The sequence below is a fragment of the Watersipora subatra genome, chromosome 11 (genome assembly GCF_963576615.1).
Source record: "Watersipora subatra chromosome 11, tzWatSuba1.1, whole genome shotgun sequence".
Taxonomy (NCBI): Eukaryota; Metazoa; Bryozoa; class Gymnolaemata; order Cheilostomatida; family Watersiporidae; genus Watersipora; species Watersipora subatra.
This window is the reverse complement of record NC_088718.1, coordinates 14,782,570-14,796,994: the sequence shown is the minus strand read 5'-3', so window position 1 is coordinate 14,796,994 and position 14,425 is coordinate 14,782,570. Positions and strand designations below refer to the sequence as shown.

Here is a 14,425-nt window from a genome sequence, read left to right as displayed (position 1 = left end):
AGTTATTTGGTATCAAAAGATTCACCATGTCTTACTCTGTTGTGTTGTAGGTGCCAAATATGTGGAAATGTGATTACAAGCTCTTAAAAATTAAAAAACGAACAGTTAATTGCAGCCACACGAGACCGCCGTAGTTTGGATTCGCTTTCCCAAATGGCTCAAATAGGACGTAGTTGTTACAAGATGGTTTCTGTTTACACCTTCATGCAACCTCATTCGTCAAAATATTTTTATAAATATACTTCACGCATTCAATAAAACCATGTCTATTGTTCTTACGCGTCTGTTCTATCGTCATTGTAATGCTGTCACTTTTAGCACTGATATCTTATAACTTACCGTAAAAAATCATTAAACTTTTTAACCTTAGCTTGAAGGAGTACATATCATTGTCTGATAATCATGACGAGCCTGTTGGTCACCTGTGATAATCGAAAAATGCTGCAAAAATTATTTTTGAAATATTGGGTCACGCGATCAGATGACGACTTGACGATTTAATAATGCCGAAACAAAATTGTAAAGTCGCGAGCATCTATATTTGATACGGGGTCTTCGGTAAAACCCAAAGTGTTTGTCATAAACTAGTGCTACGATAAGTTTTATATTGAGCTTTTTATTGGCCTTTCAATTCACGTAAGAACATCACGTGACAAGACGATAACCAAACTGTAATGTCTACGTCATCAAAATAAAGAGATTCCAATCTACGGGGGCTTTTCGTTTTTGAGCTTTTAAATGCTTGTAATCATCTTTCCACGTATTTGGCACCTACAACACAACAGAGTTAAACATGGTGGATATTTTGATACCAAATAACTGTAATGTGAATTTTGTTGCAAGTCAACCTTTAAGCTACAAAGAACGATCCACCTCAATACTATTGAGGCATTTACAACGAGGGCATCCTAAGGAATTTAAAAGCGCTTCTTTAAGAACCTTCAATCCAGCAAATTTATTTTATTTTTAGTTTCTTTCACTAATACCAGAAGTTTTAGGGAAGTGATGGATTTTTGTTTTCCACTATGCTGGGTTATCTATTTCTATATTTGTAAAGTATTTCTTAACTAATCTCTTGTTGATTATAATTGCAGTTGAAAATAAAATTTGTAATAAAAACACTAGCCAAATCATGCCATTAATCTATCACCCATTGAATAGCATTGATCCACCAATGTCTAACCATAAATTGTAGATTGCATCTATAAACCAAGCCACAAAATATAATGATTGGTGTGATAAGGGTTTCTTCTATCTCAGTTTATTGATGTAACAACATTAGGCTGTAATAGAACTATCTCTTAACCTTAAATGAATAAAAAATCGTGCTGACCCGGTCCGACCCGATGTTGGCCCTCATTGCTGACCCCGAGTCTGGTCCGACCCTGCATTCCTTGGTCTTGTTCCAGCTCTAGCTAAGAAAGCCGTTGGTTCCATTTCCCTGATCAGATCAAAACTTCACAGGCTCATCATATTTTGTCATGTTTAGTTCAACATGATATTAATCTATTCACCTAGTCAAGGTCTGGATCTTTGAGTAGGTGGGCTATTTGCCCCCCCCCCTCTCTTTTCTCCCTTCTCTCTTTTCCCCTTCTCACTTCTTCTTTGGAGAAGGGGAAAAGAGAGAATGGGGATAGGAGAGGGTGGCAAATGAAGCCCTGATGGCTCATGATTTGTGTGCAACATTTCATAACTTTTATAGTTTTAATCTAAGGTGGTTATCAGATATTATCACAGAATTGCTTTAGTTTACTGGATTATGTATCCAAGAAGGTTTTTATGTGAAAATAAATGTAATTTTGTCAAATTCTCCTCATAAGCTTCATTGTTATCAGCAGTGCAGTCAAGCGTGAGGTACAATACAATGACGTTACGTCATGCTATTTAAGTCTGACAGGCTTTTTCCCTTTTGGCCAATCTAGGTATATATATCTATGATATACATACATTCAAACTATAGCTAACGAGCCCTATGGCCAGGAGTATATACATTCATGGATACTGGAAAGGTTTAGTTGGATGGTAGAATTGGATATAGTAGGACATGTAGTACCGTCTAATAGTAGTTGTATATACTATTAGACGGTACTACATGTAGATTGATGGAACTTCAGTGCAAACGCGCAAACAACATCAGTTTGGGTTTCTATGTTTTCAGCAAGCCGATTAAATTTTATTGTAACAGGAAACAGCGGTTTTCCAATAGGATCTATAGTTTTCCGTGAATGCGAGGCTCAACGATGCATACGTACTGTAAATCCTTTTGTATAAGCCGCGCCTGTGAACTTAGAATTTTGTTTCAAAGTTTAGGATGCTTAGGTAGTTTAGGTAGCTTATACTGAAGTTAGTAATTTTTTTCTTTGCAAAATGTCTTCATAGCGAAATGGTTTGCACGTTGTTAGGTAATGGTAAGTCCATTGTAATTAAATAGCCTCTTAATTAGCCTACTAACATTGCATCATCCCTTTTTAAAATCTGGCTGTAGTTCAGCTTACGTTAGGAGCAAGTAAAACATTCATTACTACAAGTTACTATCACAAAAAATCTCCAAACTTAATAGCAAATGCTTTTTTTCTCAACAAAAGTCACAGAGTTACTGTACTGAGATAACACATGTTCGGGGCTTTCATTAGTTTTTACGCCGATAAAATCATCTAAAAATGCCAAATGCATGCATTAGATCACAAATAAATAAAATTCATATGCTACTATAGATCCGCCTTTCGTAATCTCCTTCATCCAGTAAAGAATATGTTCTTGCAATCGTTTCCTCCATCGTAACCTATTTCAAATGAACTTCGAACCCAAGGAGTGAACCTTTTAGCATTACCAAACTATCGCTTTGGTATGATGCTTGCAAACGTAGAAGTGGTGTTTTGAGGTAATACCTTTTAGATTTTATCATATATCCAATTCATCTCTTAATGATTGTGTAAAAAGAAGTCGTCATGGAGATAAATTGTATTTCAGCAGCGCTATGAGACAGGAAAGGTTAAGAATGGTGTAACATTAACTAAAATTACCCAATCAGAAAATAGTTGTGAAGTGGCACCTGCTGAACAATACGCTGACAGCAGTGACAGTCTGATAGCCAATCAGCAGGTAAATATCTGTTACTCAGGTATCAGCAGGCAAATATTATCTGTTACTACGCTCTCCGCAGGCAAATATCATCTGTTCCTACACTATCAGCAGGTAAATATTATTTGTTACCAAGCTATCAGCAGGTAAATATCTGTTACTCAGGTATCAGCAGATAAATATTGTTTGTTACTATGGTCTCCACAGGTAAAGATTGTCTGTTACTAAGCTATCAGCAGGTAATTATCTGTTACTATTGTCTCCGCAGGTAAAGATTGTCTGTTACTAATCTATCAGCAGGTAAATATTATCTGATATATATGATCATGGTTAAAATGGTCAGAAGAAAAATACATGCAAAATGATGTCACTAGTTGCTATTGTTGATACAGTTGATATCGGCTATTGTGTTCATGTTGCAGTGTTACACGTCTCTATTCTGTTTATGTCTTTGTAATTATAAATGTCAAATTGCACTTTGGCTGGATTTGAGAGGTTTAACCATGATCAAGTTTTATCAAGTTTTGTCAAGTTTAATCTTGAAACATCCTGGCAGTCAGACCACTTCAGACATCAAAAACTATCGCAAATGATAGAAAAATATGGATACTATCTGATAGAATCTACTAAAATTTTGTGTAAGTTCATCTTTAAGTTCTATAAACCTGCTATAAACATGCCTGTCTGTTGCATGGCATCAATCGTGTGTCGAGTCGCCTTTTAAGGGGGGGTTTATGAATATCATTATACCACCTTTCCACCATAGGCTTTCCTTACAGAGATGATTTTACATTTTGATAGGATTTTGATCTCAGAGGTGTTGTTAAGTTTTTGTTATATGAGAGAATGTTTTATTCAGGATTTAAATTTTATTATTTAAAATGTTATTTTAAATAACAAAATTTTATTAGAATGAGAATTCACACCTAAAAATTTTATTTTATCAGGTGTGATATTAGATTTTCATTGCATTAAAGATTGTTACTACATACCTTCGTTATTCTAGATAGTATTTGTAATTTTTTAATATTAAAAATGGTTTTATGTTTTCATTTTATCCGTTGTTTTAGGTTCTCAGTATATAGAGGTGTTTTTAAGATTTAAAATTAAGCAAGATGATTTCTGGTGTATTCTTAGATTATTTGTTGCTTGGAGGTGATTCTGCATAGAGAGCTGAATGACACATAGGAAGCAATTATTTATCTAGAAGCCTATTAGACGCTGAAAAATGTGAAATCGGCAATATTCTTATGATTGCAGAATAATGGCAGCGTAGGAATTAGTGCTAGGAATGGTGGTTGTCAGCAATGAGGAGACAAGCATATGACATAACAACCTCAACTGACCCCTGAAGCAAACAGCTCTGTTTATATATTACTTAATAATGAAAAATGGACATATCTTACAACTGCTGATTTTCTACTATCTTTGGTGCACTATTGTCATGTTTATGTATTTTGTATCGCTTACCTATTCAATTTTACTATAAATCTTTATGTATAATCAGCCATATGTATACATGTAGCTTCTTCATCTTAGCTTAATGTTTACTTGTTTACCAGCAGTTTTACTAAACCTCTCTAGCTGTCCTTTCTGTCAGACAAAGACCGCTTGGTAATCAGTATTTTAATTCTTATAGCCAATGAAAATTGTCGTAAAATAATATATCAAATATGTTTTCATACACTACAAAAGCAAGTGTTAGGCCACGTTTATCCGATCTTGCATTAGACTGTATGTCATGCTCAATGAAAGAAAACAACGCCTCGATTTCGGTTGAAACACTTTCCACGCAATGAAGATGGATTGTTTAATATCTTTGTGATGGTGCAGTTAAAGGAGTTAGTTACAAGAATTTACTGCACTGCATATAAAAAGAGTACAGGCCAGAAAAATACAATATGTAGGATAAAAATATGTGTCAACAGCACTGGTAAGAAAGGTCAATGTCACTAGATAGAAAAGGGAAAGGATAGCGGGCATCGAAGTCTAGTTGAGTAGGGTTGCTCTTAGATTCCCTATGCTTACTTCAGAGTAGTTTGCGTTACGGACTACCAAAAATATTATCTGTCATGGATTGGAGTACTTGATAAGCAATCATGGATTCTTGCATATAATCAATGCTGTACGATCCACCTTCAGAGTGACCATTTTTGGGATTCAGACAGACTTCTGTCTGACCAACATGATAATTACTCTATCAAGGAGTTGTGAATGAAGTCAATAAAACCTTTACTATTGTATAGATAGTACAATAATGGTACATGTTTAGTATGGAAACATTCTCTGCATGTCAGTGTAGTGCTTCGAAACTATTGCACCGCTACTGCTATGTGGAAACTTAGTATATGCCAGTTATTAGTATATACACACAAGTATACACTGTATATACTAGTGGATATATGCATATATACACTAGTTTATGTGTATATATATACACTAGTGTATGTCTATACATGTATACGCTAGTGTATGTATAATATACATTTGTGTACAGTAGTATATATATACATATGTATGAACTGGTGTATATATAGATAGACAGATATAGGCTTTGTAGATAGATATATACTTTGTAGAAATATATGTACTTTGTACATAAATATGTACTTTGTAGATAGATATGCACATTGTAGAAAATATACTTTTTAGATAGATATGTCCTTTGTAGATAGGTTTGTACTTTGTAAATAGATATATACTTTGTAGATAGATATATACTTTGAAGATAGATATATACTTTTTAGATAGATATGTACTTTGTAGATAGGTTTGTACTTTGTAGATAGATATATACTTTGTAAATAGATATTTACTTTTTAGATAGATATGTACTTTGTAGATAGGTTTGTACTTTGTAAATAGATATATACTTTGTAAATAGATATATTCTTTTTAGATAGAAATATACTTTGTAGATAGGTTTGTACTTTGTAAATAGATATATACTTTGTAGATAGATTTATACTTTATCAGATAAGTATATACTTCATAAAAGAATACAAAGTAAAACAGCAGCTCAATATGGCTCAATGTTTTAACCATGTTTACAGAGTTTGCGTAGGCGAAGGAAGTCTGACCACCATAAGCTGATAAAGCACAATACAGTCCAACCTCTCTCTACTTGACGTAAGATATCAATATATGCCTTACTAAGCAAACCATGTGTGTTTATTCATCTCTATTACAATCAATATAATAGATAAACATCAATTGAAAGAGCGATGTGAGTCTTTTCTCTTTCAAATCTTATTGTTGATCCAATTTGTATCACTATACACAGGCAGTGACTCCGTGAAAACTATTCCATTGTGCTCAGATTTGCAAAGCTTATAGATCCAGTTTTTGTAGCGTTATTTTGGTGGGTTTACACTAATGTGCAGTGTTATGCTTTTTGTGTTTGGATAATGAGCAATAAAGATGCTAGTCACCAAGGTGTTTCAGCGTCATCTCCTTTAATTGGTTTGCTGCCGGTTAGTTCATGCGTTAGTTAGACCATTTAGCCAAGTGGTTTCTATTGAGTGATGAGTTGCGTTTGCTAGTTAAATTGAACTGCCACAGTAAATGCTCATATAACATAAACCTCCGGTTGACATAAAAATTTATGTCCTTGCTTCATACTCCATAAAAAATTTTAAATAATGTAAAGTATTAAGTCAGTGCAATCCTCAACTCCGATTTAAATAACTGGAAACTTAAGATTAGCCTTAAAATTATCGTTTTCTCTCTTGTCGAACTTGAGTGAGAAAACAATGTAAAGGGTATATCTATCATATGTACAAATACTCTGATAGTTTAGTGTACCGGAAAAAATTCTCAGGTGCGTCCATAAAGAATGGAGAATATGTATGTGCACAACTATTCTAAAATACCGGAAGGCGGATGATTAGCACAGGTGTTAGAGTATTAGTCTCCAAACTGAATGTCACCAACTTTAATTCATACGAAGCGACCTATTTCTGAACCTCCAACTGTGGCGTCGGACAGTCATGGCTCGTATCATTGTAAAGATTAGTAAAAGTGAAACCAAATGTAGTTGTGTCATACTCTTTTAAATGCTACGGATTATTAGTTCAAGGTCAACTTTTTTTCAACAAGCATTATTTTCTCAGTAAGAACAGTCTTTAGATTGTATCGACCAAATTTTTATTTCGATCATGCGTGGTAGGTGACAGTATGTGTGATGTTTCTATCAATCTTTTAATCAGTGAAAATTTTGTTATTCAATTTTGTGTCATTGTTAGAGACTGAATGCCAGCTCTATCTACGATTTTCTCCTTGTTATTTGATGTTTGCTTTAATGAGAAGTTATTAAACAAGAGAGAAAGGCAGAGCAGTTTTGCGCCTTGCTTATACTCGTATGTGGACAGCTATATTTTGTGCATGTTCTTTGTACAGCTCTATGTGTACATTGTGTCAAATGTGTACATATGCCCTATGTGTACATTGTGTTAAATGTGTACATATGCTCATGAGTACATTGTGTTAACTGTTTACATGTGCTCTATGTATGTCAAATTAATAAGAGTTTTATATTTGCAGAGTTGATAACAAATATTGATCATGTTTGATACAAATATTGATCAAACAAATATTGATCAGCCAGCAACCTATAGAAACTTACAGACTAAGTTACTTTCGGTTATTCATCTACAGCAAGTGTTTATAACCGGAATGTTCAACTTGTGATAGGATTAACTATTTGCGCCTTATCTTATTCATATTCAATTATGCTATATTTTAGTATAAATATATTATGTTTTTATATATTACAATTTATTATATTTGCTGTATCGTATTGTTTTATATATTATTATATACTATATTATTGTCTACTAATATATTGTTACATTTACTTAACAATTTTCATTATTATTATTATTAACATATTAGTTTTGCTACAACCATCTTTTTACTTGATCTGCATTTGTTCAGCATTTGAGCCATCTAGCTTTCAATTCAAATTATTTCTAGGAAAACCTTCTGAACTAGTTTAGATGTATGTAACATACTTCAATTTTACCCCAAAGCTAGAAGCACGATACATTTGAACTGTAAATACTAAATGCACTCTGGTAATAACAAAACTAGCTGTAAAAGTTATTTAGAAGTAAGTGGGTGACCTACTGGGTTTACCATCTCTCTATTTTATTAGCTGTCATTCCTAAAGGAAACCTCAACCTTACAAAGATTCAGCAAAAATTACAGCAGGTTTAATTTGATACCCGCGTGATTAGGATATTATAACTTACATATTTTTGTTATAGAATTTTGATTGCTAGCAAGGTTGCTGGAAATCGATCAGAATTAATAAAGAATCTACCAATTACATGCTTTGCATTGAACGTCATTTATCCCTGTGCCGGTCACAAGACAATAACTTTTATGCAGAAAAATAATACATTTTTTTGTTTTGTCCACTAATTTCAGTATTTCGTACCTTTATCAACTACGATGCTTAATTTTCTCTTGTTTTAGCAACTAAACTAGAACACTACAGCTTTCTATCAATTTTATACTTGTATTTTTATTACACACTATCCACAATTACCCAACTTGAGAACTTTAACAATTATATGATAACACGCGCAGTAAAATAATCTATAGTAAAATATATATTATTCTAACTACTCTGGACTTGGATTAGTGCCGTTTGTATTAGTTAAAAGAGAGAAGCTCAAGGATTGTCACCAGTTTCATAATGAGAGATACACCTTGTATGAAAATGTTCAGTTGGGTTACAAATTATCTTTTCTTTTTGAATAGCATGTCTTTTATTTCTGGTATTACTAGTCATTAGTTGTCATTAAAATCTGCTCGAGCTCTGTGAAATTTTGCTCTAATTTCAGAATTTTCAATCTCTCTCATCGCAGATCTAAAATACAAAAAGGTTGACATGATATCATAATAATGATCACTAGCGTATGACTTCAGTAATGTCTACACGCATCAAAGCTGTTTAGGCAATTGCTTTGTTGATACATGTACTTACAGAATTTGCCTTGTGGTAATTTGGTATTCAGGGCTACCATTTGTTGTAGTTTGTCGGATTACTTGCAAATTTTCATGAATTTGTCTCCATACAGCCGCATTTGCTTCATGACCATCTGCATTGTTCCTTCGAAAGATTCTTTCATACTCTTCATCATACCCCTGTTTACCCTCATAGTAACGTTGATCAGCCTCCAATAACTCAATATCACGAGTCAGCCTGCTGCAAAGCAAAGTAATAAAATTATTGCATTCTAGCTCTCGCTAAGTACCATGACTTGTGAGGATGTTGGTGATTATGATTCTCTACTACTTGCTATCCCTTGTTCTTTTCAACAATGCATGCTCTGATACCTCTGTTCTTTCTCTTTCTGGTAGTTGAGCCGCTATCCGTTTATGGCATTAAACCTTAGTAATGTCTTCATAATTTTTTTAAAAGGTTTCAGAAATAGTTCCGTAACAAAAATGATATACAGCCTCTACAGGGGGCTGTATATCATTGGTAACAACAATGCTGCCTTTGATAAAATGTTTCATTTTTGAGCCAATAAATCTGCACACTAGGATAAAACTAAAATATCCACAAAGGCTAGCAGTTCAGCTAAAGTTTTGGTGAAGTAATTTGGAGGGTTAGGATTTCTGTTTAAGAATAATTAGAATTATTATAATAATACGAGTATAGTTAATATAATTGTAGCTGTGAACAGCTGCTAAAATGTTTCTCTTCCTATAGTCATAACTGTTTAACATTGACAAGTGGAGTTATTGTTCCATTGCATGAATTATCTGTCAAATATTCCTAACTAGATTTCAAGTATGTGGTATACTATTAGAAAGTAGCAAAAATTACGCGCAATGTGTCTATTTGTTGGTGTGACTTGATTTGTAAAGATTGTAATTTGCATCTTTGCAAGCGTGACATCTTAATATATAATTAATATTTATTGATTTAATAAATATTTAATTACTTATTTAAATTTAATAAGTGATTCAATGAAATAAATGATTTATTAAATAAATAAATTTATTATTTTAAGTAAATAATAAATTCTTCATTTGATTTATTTAAAATATAAATAAATATTTGTATGTATGTATATGTATCTTATTTATATTGTTTTTTCCTGCAGCTTGATTTGCTTTTTTAGCATTGGTCAGTGAATAAAATTAAGATCACTCAGACTACCTTGTGTAAAATAGAAAGCAAAATTTTAAGTTTCATTTATTTTATTTAATTGACTAAAAGTTGCTCAGTTTGATCCTCTGAGGAAATGGTTTGTCATCTAGTTGCTACGCTTACAAAGTTCAGCAGTTTTGCTGCTAACAGTGTCTACTGGAGCACTGTCTAAAAACTAAACTTAAGTTCTCTCCTAAATACTTACAGTCGTTTGAGCCCCACAGCGGTTTCTCTCTCTGCTGTTAATCTAATAATTTCGTTCTCTATATCATCAAGAATTTGTCGATCAGTTCGTCTTAGAGCCATTTTCACTATAGTTAGAAAAATATATGCGAGTGAAAAACAAGGAACTGTTATGCTGTATGAGTGCATACAAAATGACTTTTAGTGTTTTATCCAATAGATACTCTGTGATTGGCTCAAATACTAAATAGGTGATGCTCCAATAATATACCAGAAGGCAGCCGAGAACCAATAAAAATAGGCCTGTCCTAAACGCTTAGTTTGTATTGAGCTATTGGAGATGTGTAAAAAGAATGAGCAGCTGGAGACTTCGCAAAAAAACTGCCTTCGAGCTGTGTTTAAAATGGAGGCAGCGCCTTTGTTCATTTTATTGCTTGCAGTTACTAGACACAAGTTGCTATTATTTTATACTAGCAGTAAACCAGGCGGTGCACGGGATGTCTTTCATATTCAATCAGATAGTCAGCAGGAGGGTGTTAAAGAGGCTGATTCTCATGAACCAGACAGAGTTTTAAAAAAGGCAGCGTTTGAACGCAGCCTCTTTTGTAATGATGCGGCTAAAGGCAGCGTTTGAACGGGGCCTCTGTTTGACCACCGGGACCAAACGGGCCTCTGTTTGACCAACCAGAAGGGTTGAAAAATAGAGCGCCACCTTTTACTTGAACTCCACCTCCATTTGATCGTCACTTTGGCAATCTTTGAGTTTTAGGAGGATGTAATATTAAATGACCAAGTAGAAAAGTGTTCACAAAGTTGTATTAATAATGAATCGTTTGCCTCAATAACAACTAATTCTCTCGTTATCCAACTCTAAAACTTTTCTTGATTTTTTCGTAAAAACTTTAAAAGCCACACCTTAGAAATAATTAATAACTGTCTCAGGCTAATAGTAGTTCATTGTTTAACGCAATCTTAATACTCTGATGAACATATATAAAAAACAGTTAGCAAGTTTTAGACCAAAGGTTACGTTTAGTGAGCAAAACTTTTACGCGTTGCATTTGGGCTAAACGCAGCGAGTAAAAGTTTTGCTACGCCAAAAAATTGTTTGAACACTAATATTGACTAGTTCAGCAGGTCAGAAGAGTTGAGGCCAGAAGATATTGTGGAAGGTATTGAACAACTACAAGATCTTTGTTCCATCGGAAGCAACAATCAGAACACAGCTATCCTAGCAAACGATAGCTGCATGTAATATACAGTTGTAAATATGGTTCATTTATTTCCCTCGTTCATAAATATATATTTGTAGCCTTTGGTAGATTATCATTATATAACTTATAAATTTGCAAATTTATAGCTTATTACTTGATAGCATCATTGCGTTTATCTGATCATACTATAGGTCAACGCTCGTAACTCTTCTACTATTGCACATAAAGAGCTAGTTTTGGCTGCAAACTGTAGCAAACAAATCAATGAGTGCAATGAGCTTTTATGCAACATTGGTAAATATAAAATAAAAACATGTCCTTGAATTTAAAGTGAATTAAAAATTGAAAGTGCCAACAAATTGCAAAGAAGGACACAGGCTATAATATCAACGTAGGTTAATTGCAAGCAATAGATATCAACTGGTAGAGATATTTCTCGGTTTCTCAATGCATATTTATTAAGAGATCTTTGACAAGTTGGTGTGGTAGCATATTTATTGCATCCAAAAGAATTAATATTGCTCCAACGCAAAAGAGGGCAAAATATAACTGACATTCGCTTCATCAGTAAAAGGGATAAATTTATCTTCGCAGAATTCTGACGAGCTATTTGAAAAATACGCCGCCAGCCTCTATTTGACCGCCTCCAATTGACCGCCACTATAGAAGAAGGGTTAAAAAAAGCGCCATGCCATTCAAATAGATGTTTTTATGGTAAATCTCAAAGTTTGTGTGTACATGTCCTTCAGTATGTCTGGCTATAGCTATTAAAATATTGGAATGAAAAATCCATATGACAGAAGATTTGATCTCGGAATCTCTCTTTCCCCAGACAATATACTAAGTCGTTGAGCTACATGAAATTGATGGAGTCTTTGGGCGATATTTGTTACTATGTGGGTGAAAATGCACTACCGCTCTCCATTACGGCGCAACATCATTCTATGTGTTATTAATAGCTGTAAATAACTAGTTTAATTAAGCTAGCCATTGGCAATATGCCAGGCTAATGGCAAGTGGCAGTTTATAAGCTGAGTTTATGGGTGTGGCATCGCTGTCACGGCTTATAAGCTGATCTTTAAAGATGTGGTTGCGTCAAAAAGGTCGATTTAATGAAATCAAAACCAATAAAAGGCTAAAACATCAGCGACAATTTGATGTCATTTTTGTCTTGGTAGACCAATCCTGTCCAGAGATATATGCGTTTGAATGAGGCCATCTTTTAACAAGCTCATATTCCAGCGGGTGCTTCATTCGTGACGTAACTAGTGATACATCTGAAAAGAGTCCACGAGCAATAAATATAAGGTCGCTTCATTAGCCAATCATCAGCACGAAATTTTTATATAGGTCGTAATAAATGTTATCACTCGTAAAACGCGTTGTCTGTGATCTCAAATTTATGACTTTGAGTCTCTTATAGATATACTGTTGAGTTTACATTCCGATTATATTTCCCTGTTTGAGGTTATAATGTAATTTCCTGCGCGTGTGAGATACGTATGTACAGTGAGTTCTTGACGGCTTCTTTTTAATCCATACCATCTAGCAATACAGCGGCTTAGATTACGAATATACTAAAGGTAATATTTTTAGTACTCATTAATACATGTACTAATTAATAAAATTTTAACTTTTTGCTATCATGAATCATTGTTTTATAATTTTTTATTGCTTCACTGAGCTATATTTGCTTCAAATCTTCTGTGGCAGTTTTATCTAGTAAATTAGATTTATGATTTGACTTTAGATGCTCACTTCTCACTTGTAGAAAGTGAAGAAAATTGATTGGTCAATGCAAATCTTTAACTTCTAGAACCAAAGCTTCGAATCGTTGGCTTGGCGTACTTATGCTTTTGTTAAACATTTATTCATTTTTAAAATTACACTCGCAATCTATTCAACTCCCAATTTGAAAGCTTTCAATAGATACGCATTAGAATGACATATCTATGAATGACATATATTTATTGCATTTGTTTTACTGATTACAGGATGTGGTCCCACCAGCCGAAGCAGCTTTGTTAGGGTGGAAACTGCCAAAAATGGGAAAGAGAGACTTGAATGTGTGCTGCATAAACCATGATGTTTTGTTTGAGTTTGCTGTAGTAGATGAGTTTGTCTTATTGTATGAGCTGAAACTATGTGAGTGGCCACGACTAGATGGATATTTTTAATAAAAGCTTTATGCTGAGATGACAATTTATTTGCTTGTAAAAATCATATAATAAAATAATATTGTTGAAGATAATGCAAAACATGATTTGCAGAACATTGAATACACCATAGCCCCGTTTTGCATAGCACGACTATTCGTTCAGTACTTGAATCAACTAATCAAATGTGACCAGTGAAGTTGTTTCTACACATTGATACCAATAATGACTCGATAACATTGACAGTCAACTATACAATGTACATGACATTTAGAGATATAGTTGGTTTCCCAATTTATTCCATGGTATAGCCAGTTGGACAGTGTAGTGAATTGGATATATGGATGTCTGCAGAACTGGAGAATGTGAGTTCAAATCCGGTTTGCAGCAGATTTCTCATCCTTAAAACTCCATCCTTATGTATACTCTTTTCAAAGATGCAGCTTGCTTATTTTACTTACGGTAGTAAGAAACTAGTTTTTGGTGTGGGCAATGATATACAGCCCCACCCCTAGAATAGGCGACGAGCATAATGTGGGCGGGGCTTTTGAGAGGCTGTATATCGTTAGTGTGGGTAGCGACGGAACTGTGCCGATACAAAGACCTTATTCTACATAGTTTGC

At 33.9% G+C, this 14,425-nt stretch overlaps 1 long non-coding RNA gene across 1 annotated transcript; it reads right to left on the bottom strand.

Moving 5' to 3' along the window:
* Positions 1-8,628: 8,628 nt before the first annotated feature.
* Positions 8,629-10,544, bottom strand: LOC137408806 (uncharacterized). Its single transcript, XR_010980136.1, has 3 exons — positions 10,455-10,544; positions 9,074-9,295; positions 8,629-8,956 (listed from the first exon to the last, which is right to left on the bottom strand). It is a non-coding gene; the product is annotated as an uncharacterized lncRNA (long non-coding RNA).
* Between the last annotated feature and the right edge of the window lie 3,881 nt (positions 10,545-14,425).